Below are 10,723 nucleotides of genomic sequence, written 5' to 3' on the forward strand. Positions count from 1 at the left end.
AGTTCAAGCAGCAAAAGCAAAAAATTATTAAGCGGGACCTACATCAAACTAAATAGCTCTGCACAGCAAAAGAACAATCAACAAAATGAAAAGGCAACTACAGAATGGGACAAAATATCTGCAGATCGTTTAATTGATAAGGGGTTAACATTTAATATATATAAGGAACTAATACACCTCAATAGAAAACAAATTAAATAATCCAATTAAAAATGGGCATAGGACCTGAACAGCTATTTTTCCAAAGAAGACATACAATGGCCAACAGTTACATACAAAGTATATCTAAGCAAAAATGTCAAAATATTATACCTGAAGCAACAATGTCAAAATATTAACACTCACTAATTCTGGTATTGGAATCACAGATCTTTGACAGCACGTCCACATTTATTTTACTTTTCCCCAACCAAGATCAAAAAATTAAAATAAAACTTTGCCTACCACTTTTATAAAACAAAGAAAAAGGCGGCAAATAAACTAGTAACTCTCAATTCCTTTCCCTTTTTTCCTACATTCACTAACTTTCTACTGATCTGTCACCAGTGTTTCACAGTAAAGAAGGCCATTCCATTGTTTTGCTATATCCTGTCATTCAGTATCCAAAGCCTGACTATGTTGTCATTCTTGAATGCAAGAGGCCTGCAAACACTAGAACAGCTTTTCACAATAACCCGCTGGCTGGGAAACCTGAGCAAACAAAGGAGAAAATTAACTCTGGTCTCTGGCCAAAATAATTTGCTTATGATAAACAAAATAGACAATTTCCAGTTCCCACCCCATAGCAGATTAAGACCACCTGTTGTTAATTCTCTTCAAATATTTGATAGTTCTTAGTCCTTTCTGTTTCTCAGTTATGTTATTACTCTTCATTCTTGTTTTAACCCATGCAGCACTATTTGCTTTTCCTTGGCTTTCTACTTTTAGAGAGGCCACATCTAATTTACTTCTGCCTCTCTCAACCCAAGATTTAGACAGGAATCTAATACTTTGACCTTGTTACTTCTTAATAAATAGTATCCAACTTAGTGTGAAGTCTTTCTCTGACTTTTCCTGTAAGAGCTCATTGACTTCACTTCTCCTGCATACCCCAGGAATGGAAGATGCTGGTTCTCCCATACTTGCAGCCACTAAATAATGCTTTCTCCTAACTCCTGACTCTTGTATCACTGAGGGGTCCAGCAAGCAAAAGAATGAACTTGCACTGACTAAGTGAAATGACTACTTAGAAATAGGCAGGTTATGGAGTGACATAAGGGACATTAAGAGATGCAGAGACTAGCAGAGATGGAAAGGCATTACCATCCCTAGGGCTAAAGAGGCAAGGGAAAGGAACATTTTTACAGAACCTAGTGAGAGCCTAAGATGTGGGGGAAGGGTTACTTTCTGGAGCTGCAGTCTTAGAAGGACTCAGCTACAACTAGAAGTGGTGCTGAAATAAAGGAGTGAGCAGGGAAGAAATAGGGCAACCTGTCTCTTCTCTTGCCCTCCGATCTCCTACTCATGCCTTGCTTTGGCCAAATTCACTTACAAGCCCGTCAGAAGGGCACCCAACTGATACAGGCCTCAGGTGTCAGCCTTCTAGGTCCGTAAACTGGTTCAAGGTGAGTGAGGACTGGTTTGATGGGGGAGGAGACAGAGAAAAACCAGCACAGTGCTGAAGACATGAATGTTTCCACCTCCATATAAAAAGCTTTCCTCCTTCAAAGCTCATGTTATCTGATTACGCGACCCTCTCCCACTCCTCAGTGCTGTCATCTGCCTGTCGCACTTTCCACCACGGTTCCTGTCATCATCACTGGCAACCTCACAGTATATGTGGATGGCCCTTCTGACAAGCTAGCCTCAAAACTTGCTTTCCTCCTCAACAACAGCACGTATCTATGCCCTGGTTGAGCAACCCATGGTAAGCTACTTATCACAGCCCTGTTATCTCACACTAGGCAGTACTGCCTTTACCAGCACAGAGAAAATGGGTTACTGATGAGACAGGAACTCCTGCAGTTTCCCATTCCCAAATTTATCTGCATCCATTATTCCTCTCCCTTTAATTTCAAAGGATAGGTTCTGATGGACAGAGTCAAGACGGCAGATTAGGAGGAGGCGGAATTCGCGTCTCCGCAAAACTAGGGCACCTACCAGGCACCGGTAGGGGACCACAGACACCTAAGGGGACAGAAGGAACCCCCAGAAACCGGGTAGGACATGGGGCGTGGGGGGGGTAGTAAGGGGGTAGAAGTGGAGGTAGGATGGGACTGGCGCCTCTGAGGGGTAGCTCAGGGAAGGGAAGAGACCCTATGCACAAAACAGGAAATTGGGGGACCACTGGAAGGGCAGAAGATCAAAAGGGAGCATGGCCAGGTTTCCCCTGCCCACTTAGGCCCCTGGGAGCCTGCTGAGATCCGGGCCCGATCCTCTGCCCACCGAGGCCCCCTCCAGCCGCGCGGGTCATGAGGGAGTGGGAGGGAGGTAAGGGGGAGCAAAAGTAAAGGCTAGACCTACAGGACCAGCACCCCTGAGGGTGGCTGGGGGAGGGGAGGCGTTCCTACACCCAGTGGGACCCACCGACGGTTAGGGATCCAGCCGGGACAGGGGAGACCCTGGGGGAGACCTGGGGAGGGGGGGCGTGGAGGAATGGAAGGGAACGCGGCCAGTGCTTTCCCTGTGCACTTAGGCATCAAGGAACCTCTTGGCTTCCGGGGCTTAACCCTCTGCCCTCGGAGCCTCCCTCTGGCCGCACGGAGCCCAAGCCCCACCCAGGGCCCTCAGTCTACACTCGGAGACCCCCTCTGAGACCCCCTCCAACTACACTGGGCCTAAACCCCACCCACACACCCTGACCCAGGGCCTTACCTCCAAAGTCTAGAACTCCACACTCCGAGGGCGCTCCTTTGGAGGTGCTACCTCTCCCCTTCCACGCACAAGTCCTAAGCAGGGCCCCGCCCCACGCCTGATCGCCACCCTGCCTAGGGCCCGCCCCCAAGGCCTTTTCCAGCTACCAGGGTCCTAAGCCTAGGCCCCGCCCCATGCTCAAAGGTCATCCCCCAGCCTAGGTCCCACCCCACCCTAAACCTCTCCCCTGCATAAGTTCCACCCCCCCAAACTCCACCGTCCATAGACAACGTTTTTTTTTTCCCCTCTTTTAGATTGGGGTTCTGTTTTTCCTTGTTAATTCCTTGTTGTTGATTCATTTATATTTTTTTCTAATAAATATTTTCTTTATCTTTTTTTAACATCTTTATTGGAGTATAACTGCTTTACAGTGCTGTGTTAGTTCCTGCTTTATAACAAAGTGAATTAGCTATACATATACATATATCCCCATATCTCCTCCCTCTTGCTTCTCCCTCCCACACTCCCTATCCAACCCCTCTAGGTGGTCACAAAGCACAGAGCTGATTTCCCTGTGCTATGCAGCTGCTTCCCACTAGCTATTTTACATTTGGTAGTGCACGTATGTCCATGCCACTCTCTCACTTCGTCCCAGCTTACCATTCCCCCTCCCCGTGTCCTCAAGTCCATTCTCTACATCTGCGTCTTTATTCCTGTCCTGCCCCTAGGTTCTACAGAAGCTTTTTTTCTTTTAGATTCCATATATATGTGTTAGCATACAGTATTTGTTTTTCTCGTTCTCACTTACTTCACCCTGTATGACAGTCTCTAGGTCCATCCACCTCACTACAAATAACTCAATTTCGTTTCTTTTATGGCTGAGTAATATTCCATTGTATATATGTGCCACATATTCTTTATCCATTCATCCATCGATGGACATTTAGGTTGCTTCCATATCCTGGCTAGTGTAAATAGAGCTGCAATGAAAATTGTGGTACATGACTTTTTTTTTTTTTTTTTTGCAGTACACGGGCCTCTCACTGCTGTGGCCTCTCCCGCTGCCGAGCACAGGCTCCGGACGTGCAGGCCCAGCGGCCATGGCCCACGGGCCCAGCCACTCCGTGGCAATGCGGGATCCCCCCGGACCGGGGCACGAACCCGCGCCCTCCGCACCATCAGGTGGACTCTCAACCACTGCCCACCAGGGAAGCCCGGTACATGACTTTTTGAATTATGGCTTTCTCAGGGTATATGCCCAGTAGTGGGATTGCTGAGTCGTATGGTAGTTTTAGTTTTAGTTTTTTAAGGAGCCTCCATATTGTTCTCCATAGTGGCTGTATCAATTTACATTCCCACCAACAGTGCAGGAGGGTTCCATTTTCTCCACACGCTCTCCAGCATTTATTGTTTGTAGATTTTTTGATAATGGCCATTCTAACTAGTGTGAGGTATTACTTCATTGTAGTTTTGATTTGCATTTCTCTAATGATTAGTGATGTTGAGCATCCCTTCATGTGTTTGTTGGCAGTCTGTATATCTTCTTTGGAGAAATGTCTATTTAGGTGTTCTGCCCATTTTTGGATTGGGTTCTTTGTTTTTTGATATTGAGCTGCATGAGCTGTTTGTAAATTATGGAGATTAATCCTTTGTCAGTTGCTTCATTTGCAAATATTTTCCCCCATTCTGAGGGTTGTCTTTGTGTCTTGTTTATGGTTTCCTTTGCTGTGCAAAAGCTTTTAAGTTTCATTAGGTCCCATTTATTTATTTTAGTTTTTATTTCCATTTCTCCAGGAGGTAGGTCAAAAAGGATCTTGCTGTGATTTATGTCATAGAGTGTTCTCCCTATGTTTTCCTCTAAGTGTTTTATAGTGTCTGGCCTTACATTTAGGTCTTCAATCCATTCTGAGTTTATTTTTGTGTATTGTGTTAGGGAGTGTTCTGATTTGATTCTTTTACATGTAGCTGTCCATTTTTCCCAGCACCATTTGTTGAAGAGGCTGTCTTTTCTCCATTGTAAATGCTTGCCTCCTTTATCAAAAATAACGTGACCGGGTGTGTGGCTTTATCTCTGGGCTTTCTATCCTGTTCCATTGATCTATATTTTTGTTTTTGTGCCACTACCATACTGTCTTGATTACTGTACCTTTGTAATACAGACTGGAGTCCAGGACCCTGATTCCTCCAGCTCCATACTTCTTTCTCATGATTGCTTTGGCTATTCAGGGCCTTTTGTGTTTCCATACAAATTGTGAAATTTTTGTTCTACTTCAGTGAAAAATGCCATTGCTAGTTTGATAGGGATTGCATTGAATCTGTAGATTGCTTTGGGTAGTATTGTCATTTTCACAATGTTGATTCTTCCAGTCCAAGAACATGGCATATCTCTTCATCTGTTTATATCATCTATAATGTCTTCCATCATTGTCTTATAGTTTTCTGCACACAGGTCTTTTGTGTCCCTAGGTAGGTTTACTCCTAGGTATTTTATTCTTTTTGTTGCAGTGGTAAATGGGAGTGTTTCCTTAATTTCTCTTTCACATTTTTCATCATAAGTGTATAGGAATGCAAGAGATTTCTGTGCACTAATTTTGTATCCTGCTACTTTGCCAAATTCATTGATTAGCTCTACTAGATTTCTGGTAGCATCTTTAGAATTTCTATATATAGTATCATGTCATCTGCAAAAAGTGACAGCTTTACTTCTTCTTTTCTGATTTGGATTCCCTTCATTTCTTTTTCTTCTCTGATTGCTGTGGCAAAAACTTCCACAACTATGTTGAATAATAGTGCTGAGAGTATACAACCTTCTCTTGTTCCTGATTTTACAGGAAATGGTTTCAGTTTTTCACGATTGAGAATGATGTTGGCTGTGGGTTTGTCATATATGGCCTTTATTATGATGAGGTATGTTCCTTCTATGCCTACTTTCTGGAGGGTTTTTATCATAAATGGTTTTTAAATTTTGTCGAAAGCTTTTTCTGCATCTATTGAGATGATCATATGGTTTTTCTCCTTCAATTTGTTAATATGGTTTATCACATTGATTGATTTGTGTATACTGAAGAATCCTTACATTCCTGGGATAAACCCCAGTTGATCATGGTTTATGATCCTTTTAATGTGCTGCTGGATTCTGTTTGCAAGTAATTCGTTGTGGATTTTTGCATCTATGTTCATCAGTGATATTGGCCTGTAGTTTTCTTTCTTTGTGACATCTTTGTCTGGTTTTGGTACCAGGGTGATGGTGGCCTTGTAGAATCAGTATCGGAGTGTTCCTCCCTCTGCTATATTTTGGAAGAGTTTGAGAAGGATAGCTGTTAGCTCTTCTCTAAATGTTTGATAGTATTCTCCTGTGAAGCCATCTGGTCCTGGGCTTTTGTTTGTTGGAAGATTTTTAGTCTCAGTCTCAATTTCAGTGCTTGTGACTAGTCTGTTTATATTTTCTATTTCTTCCTGGTTCAGTCACGGGAAGGTTGTGCTTTTCTAATAATTTGTCCATTTTTTCCAGGTTGTCCATTGTATTGGCATATAGTGGCTTGTAGTAATCTCCCATGATCCTTTGTACTTCTGCAGTGTCAGTTGTTACTTCTCCTGTTGCATTTCTAATTCTATTGATTTGAGTCTTCGTGTTTTTCTTGATGAGTCTGGCTAATGGTTTATCAATTTGTTTATCTTCTCAAAGAACCAGTATTTGGTTTCATTGATCTTTGCTATTGTTTCCTTCATTTCTTTTTCATTTTTTTCTGATCTGATCTTCTTGATTTCTTTCCTTCTGCCTACTTGGGTTTTTTGTTGTTGTTCTTTCTCTAATTGCTTTTGCTTTTGGTGTATTGTTAGGTTGTTTATTTGAGATGTTTCTTGTTTCTTGAGTTAGGTTTGTATTGCTATAAACTTACCTCTTAGAACTTCTTTTGCTGCATCCCATAAATTCTGGGTCATCGTGTTTTCATTGTTATTTGCTTCTAGGTATTTTTTGATTTCCTCTTTGATTTCTTCAGTGAGCTCTTGGTTATTCAGTAGGGTATTGTTTAGCCTCCATGTGCTAGTAGTTTTACAGATTTTTTTCCTGTAATTGATATCTAGTCTCATAGCATTGTGGTCAGAAAAGATACTTGATACAATTTCAATTTTCTTAAATTTGCCAAGGCTTGATTTGTGAGCCAAGGTATGATCTATCCTGGAAAACGTTCCATGAGCACTTGAGAAGAAAGTGTATTCTGTTGTTTGGGGATGTAATGTCCTATAAATGTCAATTAAGTCCATCTTTTTTAATGTGTCATTTAGAGCTTGTGTTTCCTTATTTATTTTCATTTTGGATGATCTGTCCATTGGTGAAAGTGGGGTGTTAAAGTCCCCTACTATGAGTCACTGTCGATTTCCCCTTTTATGGCTGTTAGTATTTGCCTTATGTATTGAGGTGCTCCTATGTTGGGTGCATCAATATTTACAATTGTTATATCTTCTTCTTGGATTGGCCCCTTGATCATTATGCAGTTTCCTTCTTTGTCTCTATAATAGTCTTTATTTTAAAGTCTATTTTGTCTGATATGAGAATTGCTACTCCAGCTTTCTTTTGATTTCAATTTGCATGGATGATCTTTTTCCATCTCCTCACTTTCAGTCTGTATGTGTCCCTAGGTCTGAAGTGGGTCTCCTGTTGACAGCATATATACAGGTCTTGTTTTTGTATACACTCAACCACTACGTCTTTTGGTTGGAGCATTTAATCCATTTACATTTAAGGTAGTTATCCATATGTCAGTTCATATTACCATTTTCTCAACTGTTTTGGGTTTGTTTTTGTAGGTCTTTTCCTTTTCTTGTGTTTCCTGCCTAGAGAAATTCCTTTAGCATTTCTTGTAAAGCTGGTTTGGTGGTGCTGAATTCTCTTAGCTTTTGTTTTTCTGTAAAGGATTTAATTCCTCCATTGAATCTGAATGAGATGTTTGCTGGGTAGAGTAATCTTGGTTGTAGGTTTTTCCCTTTCATCACTTTAAATATGTCCTGCCGCTCCCTTCTGGCTTACAGAGTTTCTGCTGAAAGATCAGCTGTTAACCTTATGGGGATTCCCTTGTATGTTATTTCTTGCTTTTCCCTAGATGGTTTTAATATTTTTTCTTTGTATTTCATTTTTGATAGTTTGATTAACATATGAGTCTTGGTGTGTTTCTCCTTGGATTTATCCTGTATGGGACTCTCTGTGCTTCCTGGACATGATTGACTATTTCCTTTCCCATATTAGGGAAGTCTTCAACTATAATCTCTTCAAATATTTTCTCAGTCCCTTTCTTTTTCTCTTTTTCTTCTGGGACCACTATAATTCAAATGTTCATGCTTTTAATGTTGTCCTAGGGGTCTCTGAGACTGTCCTCAATTCTGTTCAATCTTTTTTCTTTATTCTGCTCTGCAGTAGTTATTTCCACTATTTTATTTTCCAGGTCACTTATCCATTCTTCTGCCTCAGTTTTTCTGCTATTGATTCCTTCTAGGGAATTTTTAAATTCATTTATTCTGTTATTCATCATTGTTTGTTTGCTCTTTAGTTCTTCTAGGTCCTTGTTAAACATTTCTTGTATTTTCTCCATTCTATTTCCAAGATTTTGGATCATCTTTACTATCATTACTCTGAATTCTTTTTCAGGTATACTGCCTATTTCCTCTTCATTTGTTCATTCTGGTGGGTTTTTACCTTGCTCCTTCATCTGCTGTGTGTTTCTCTGTCTTCTCATTTTCCTTAACTTACTGTGTTTGTGGTCTCCTTTTTGCAGGCTGCAGGTTCATAGTTCCCGTTGTTTTTGGTGTCTGCCCCCAGTGTCTAAGGTTGGTTCAGTGGGTTGTGTAGGGTTCCTAGTGGAGGGGACTGGTGCCTGTGTCCTGGTAGATGAGGCTGAATCTTGTCTTTCTTGTGGGCAGGACCATGTCCAGTGATGTGTTTTGGCATGTCTGTAAACTTATTATGATTTTACAAGTCTCTCTGCTAATGGGTGGGGTTGTGTTCCTGTCTTGCTAGTTGTTTGGCATAGGGTGTCCAGCACTGTAGCTTGCTGGTTGGTGCGTGGAGCTGGTCTTAGTGTTGAGATGGAGATGTCTGGGAGAGCTTTCACTGTTTGATATTACGTGGAGCTGGGAGGTCTCTAGTGGACTAATGTCCTGAACGCTGCTCTCCCACCTCAGAGGCACCGGCCTAACACGCAGCTGGCACACCAAGACCCTGTCAGACACATGGCTCAGAATTAAAGGGAAAATGAAAGAAAGAAAGAAAGAAGGAAAGAAGGAAAGAAGGAAGGAAGGAAGGAGAAAGAAAGAAGAAGAAAGAAGGAAAGAAAGAAAGGGTGAGAAAAATAAAATAAGTAAATAAAATAAAGTTTTTAAAATAAAAAAGTAAAAATATTGATAATTTAAAAAATTAAAAAGTAATAAAACAAACAAAAACCAGACAGACAGAACCCTAGGACAAATGGCAAAAGCATATCTATACAGACAAAGTCACACAAAGAATCATACACATACACACTCACAAAAAGAGAATAAGGAAATATGTATATACATCTATATAGTAAAAAAAAAAAAAGGAAGGGAGCAACTAAATCAATAAACAAATCTACCAATGATAATAAGCTCTGAATACTAAACTAAGATAAACATAAAACCAGAAACAAATTAGATCCACGAAGCAAACCCCAAGTCTACAGTTGCTCCCAAAGTCCACCGCCTCAATTTTGGGATGGCTCACTGTCTGCTCTGGTATTCCAGAGATGCAGGGTACATCAGTTGATTGTGGAGATTTAATCCACTGCTCCTGAGTCGGCTGGGAGAGATTTCCCTTTCTCTTTGTTCGCACAGCTCCCAGGGGCTCAGCTTTGGATTGTTCCTGCCTCTGCGTGTAGGTCGCCTGAGGGCATCTGTTCTTCGCTCAGACAGGACAGGGTTAAAGTAGCAGCTGATTAGGGGGCTCTGGCTCATTCAGGCCAGGTGGAGGGGTGGTACGGATTGTGGAGCGAGTCTGCAGAAGCAGAGGCCAGCATGACGTTGCAACAGCCTGAGGCACACCATGTGTTCTCCCAAGGAAGTTGTCCCTATATCACAGGACCCTGGCAGTGGCGGGCTGCACAGGCTCCCAGGATGGGAGATGTGGATAGTGACTTGTGCTCGCACACAGGCTTCTTGGTGGCTGCAGCAACAGCCTTAGCGTTTCAGGCCTGTCTCTGGTGTCCGCACTGATAACCGCAGCTTGCGCCCGTCTCTGGAGCTCGTTTAGGTGGTGCTATGAATCCCCTCTCCTCGTGCACCCTGAAACAATGGTCTCTTGCCTCTTCGGCTGTTCCAGACTTTTGCCTGACTCCCTCCTGGCTAGCTGTGGTGCATTATCCCCCTTCAGCCTGTGTTCACGCAGCCAACCCCAGCTCTTTCCCTGGGATCTGATCTCAGAAGCTGAAGCGTTACCTCCCAGCACCTTGGGATCTGACCTGTGAAGCCGGAGCCTCAACAACTGCCCCCACCCTCTGGTGGGTAAGAAGACAAGCCTTTCAGGCTGGTGAGTGCTGGTTGGCACCTATCCTCTGTGTGGTTATCTCACCGCTTTGCCCTCTACACCCCTATTGCTGTGCTCTCCTCCATAGCTACAAAGCTTTGCCCCCACCACCCCCACATCTCCACCAGTGAAGGGGCTCCCTAGTGTGTGGAAACTTTTCCTCCTTCACAGCTCCCTGCCAGATGTTTAGGTCCTGTCCCTATTCTTTTGTCTCTGTTTTTTCTTTGTACTTTTGCCCTACTCAGGGACGTGGGGAGTTTTTTGCCTTTTGGGAAATCTGAGGTCTTCTGCCAGCATTCAGTAGGTGTTCTGTAGGAGTTGTTCCACATGTAGATGTATTTCTGATGTATTTGTGGG

The 10,723-nt window shown here is 42.6% G+C and overlaps 1 long non-coding RNA gene across 3 annotated transcripts; it reads left to right on the plus strand.

The window, feature by feature from the left end:
* Window positions 1-1,594: 1,594 nt before the first annotated feature.
* On the plus strand, window positions 1,595-10,365 carry LOC307197912. Of its 3 annotated transcripts, XR_013831538.1 has the most exons (4): window positions 1,595-2,198; window positions 3,861-4,049; window positions 9,010-9,167; window positions 10,163-10,365. It is a non-coding gene; the product is annotated as an uncharacterized lncRNA (long non-coding RNA). The 3 variants fall into 3 exon arrangements; XR_013831539.1 differs by lacking the exon at window positions 10,163-10,365 and having other exon boundaries at window positions 9,010-9,732; XR_013831540.1 differs by lacking the exon at window positions 10,163-10,365 and having other exon boundaries at window positions 1,595-1,906; window positions 9,010-9,732.
* The last annotated feature ends 358 nt before the right edge of the window (window positions 10,366-10,723 follow it).

Source organism: Stenella coeruleoalba, assembly GCF_951394435.1.
Source record: "Stenella coeruleoalba genome assembly, chromosome: 1".
Lineage (NCBI taxonomy): Eukaryota > Metazoa > Chordata > Mammalia > Artiodactyla > Delphinidae > Stenella > Stenella coeruleoalba.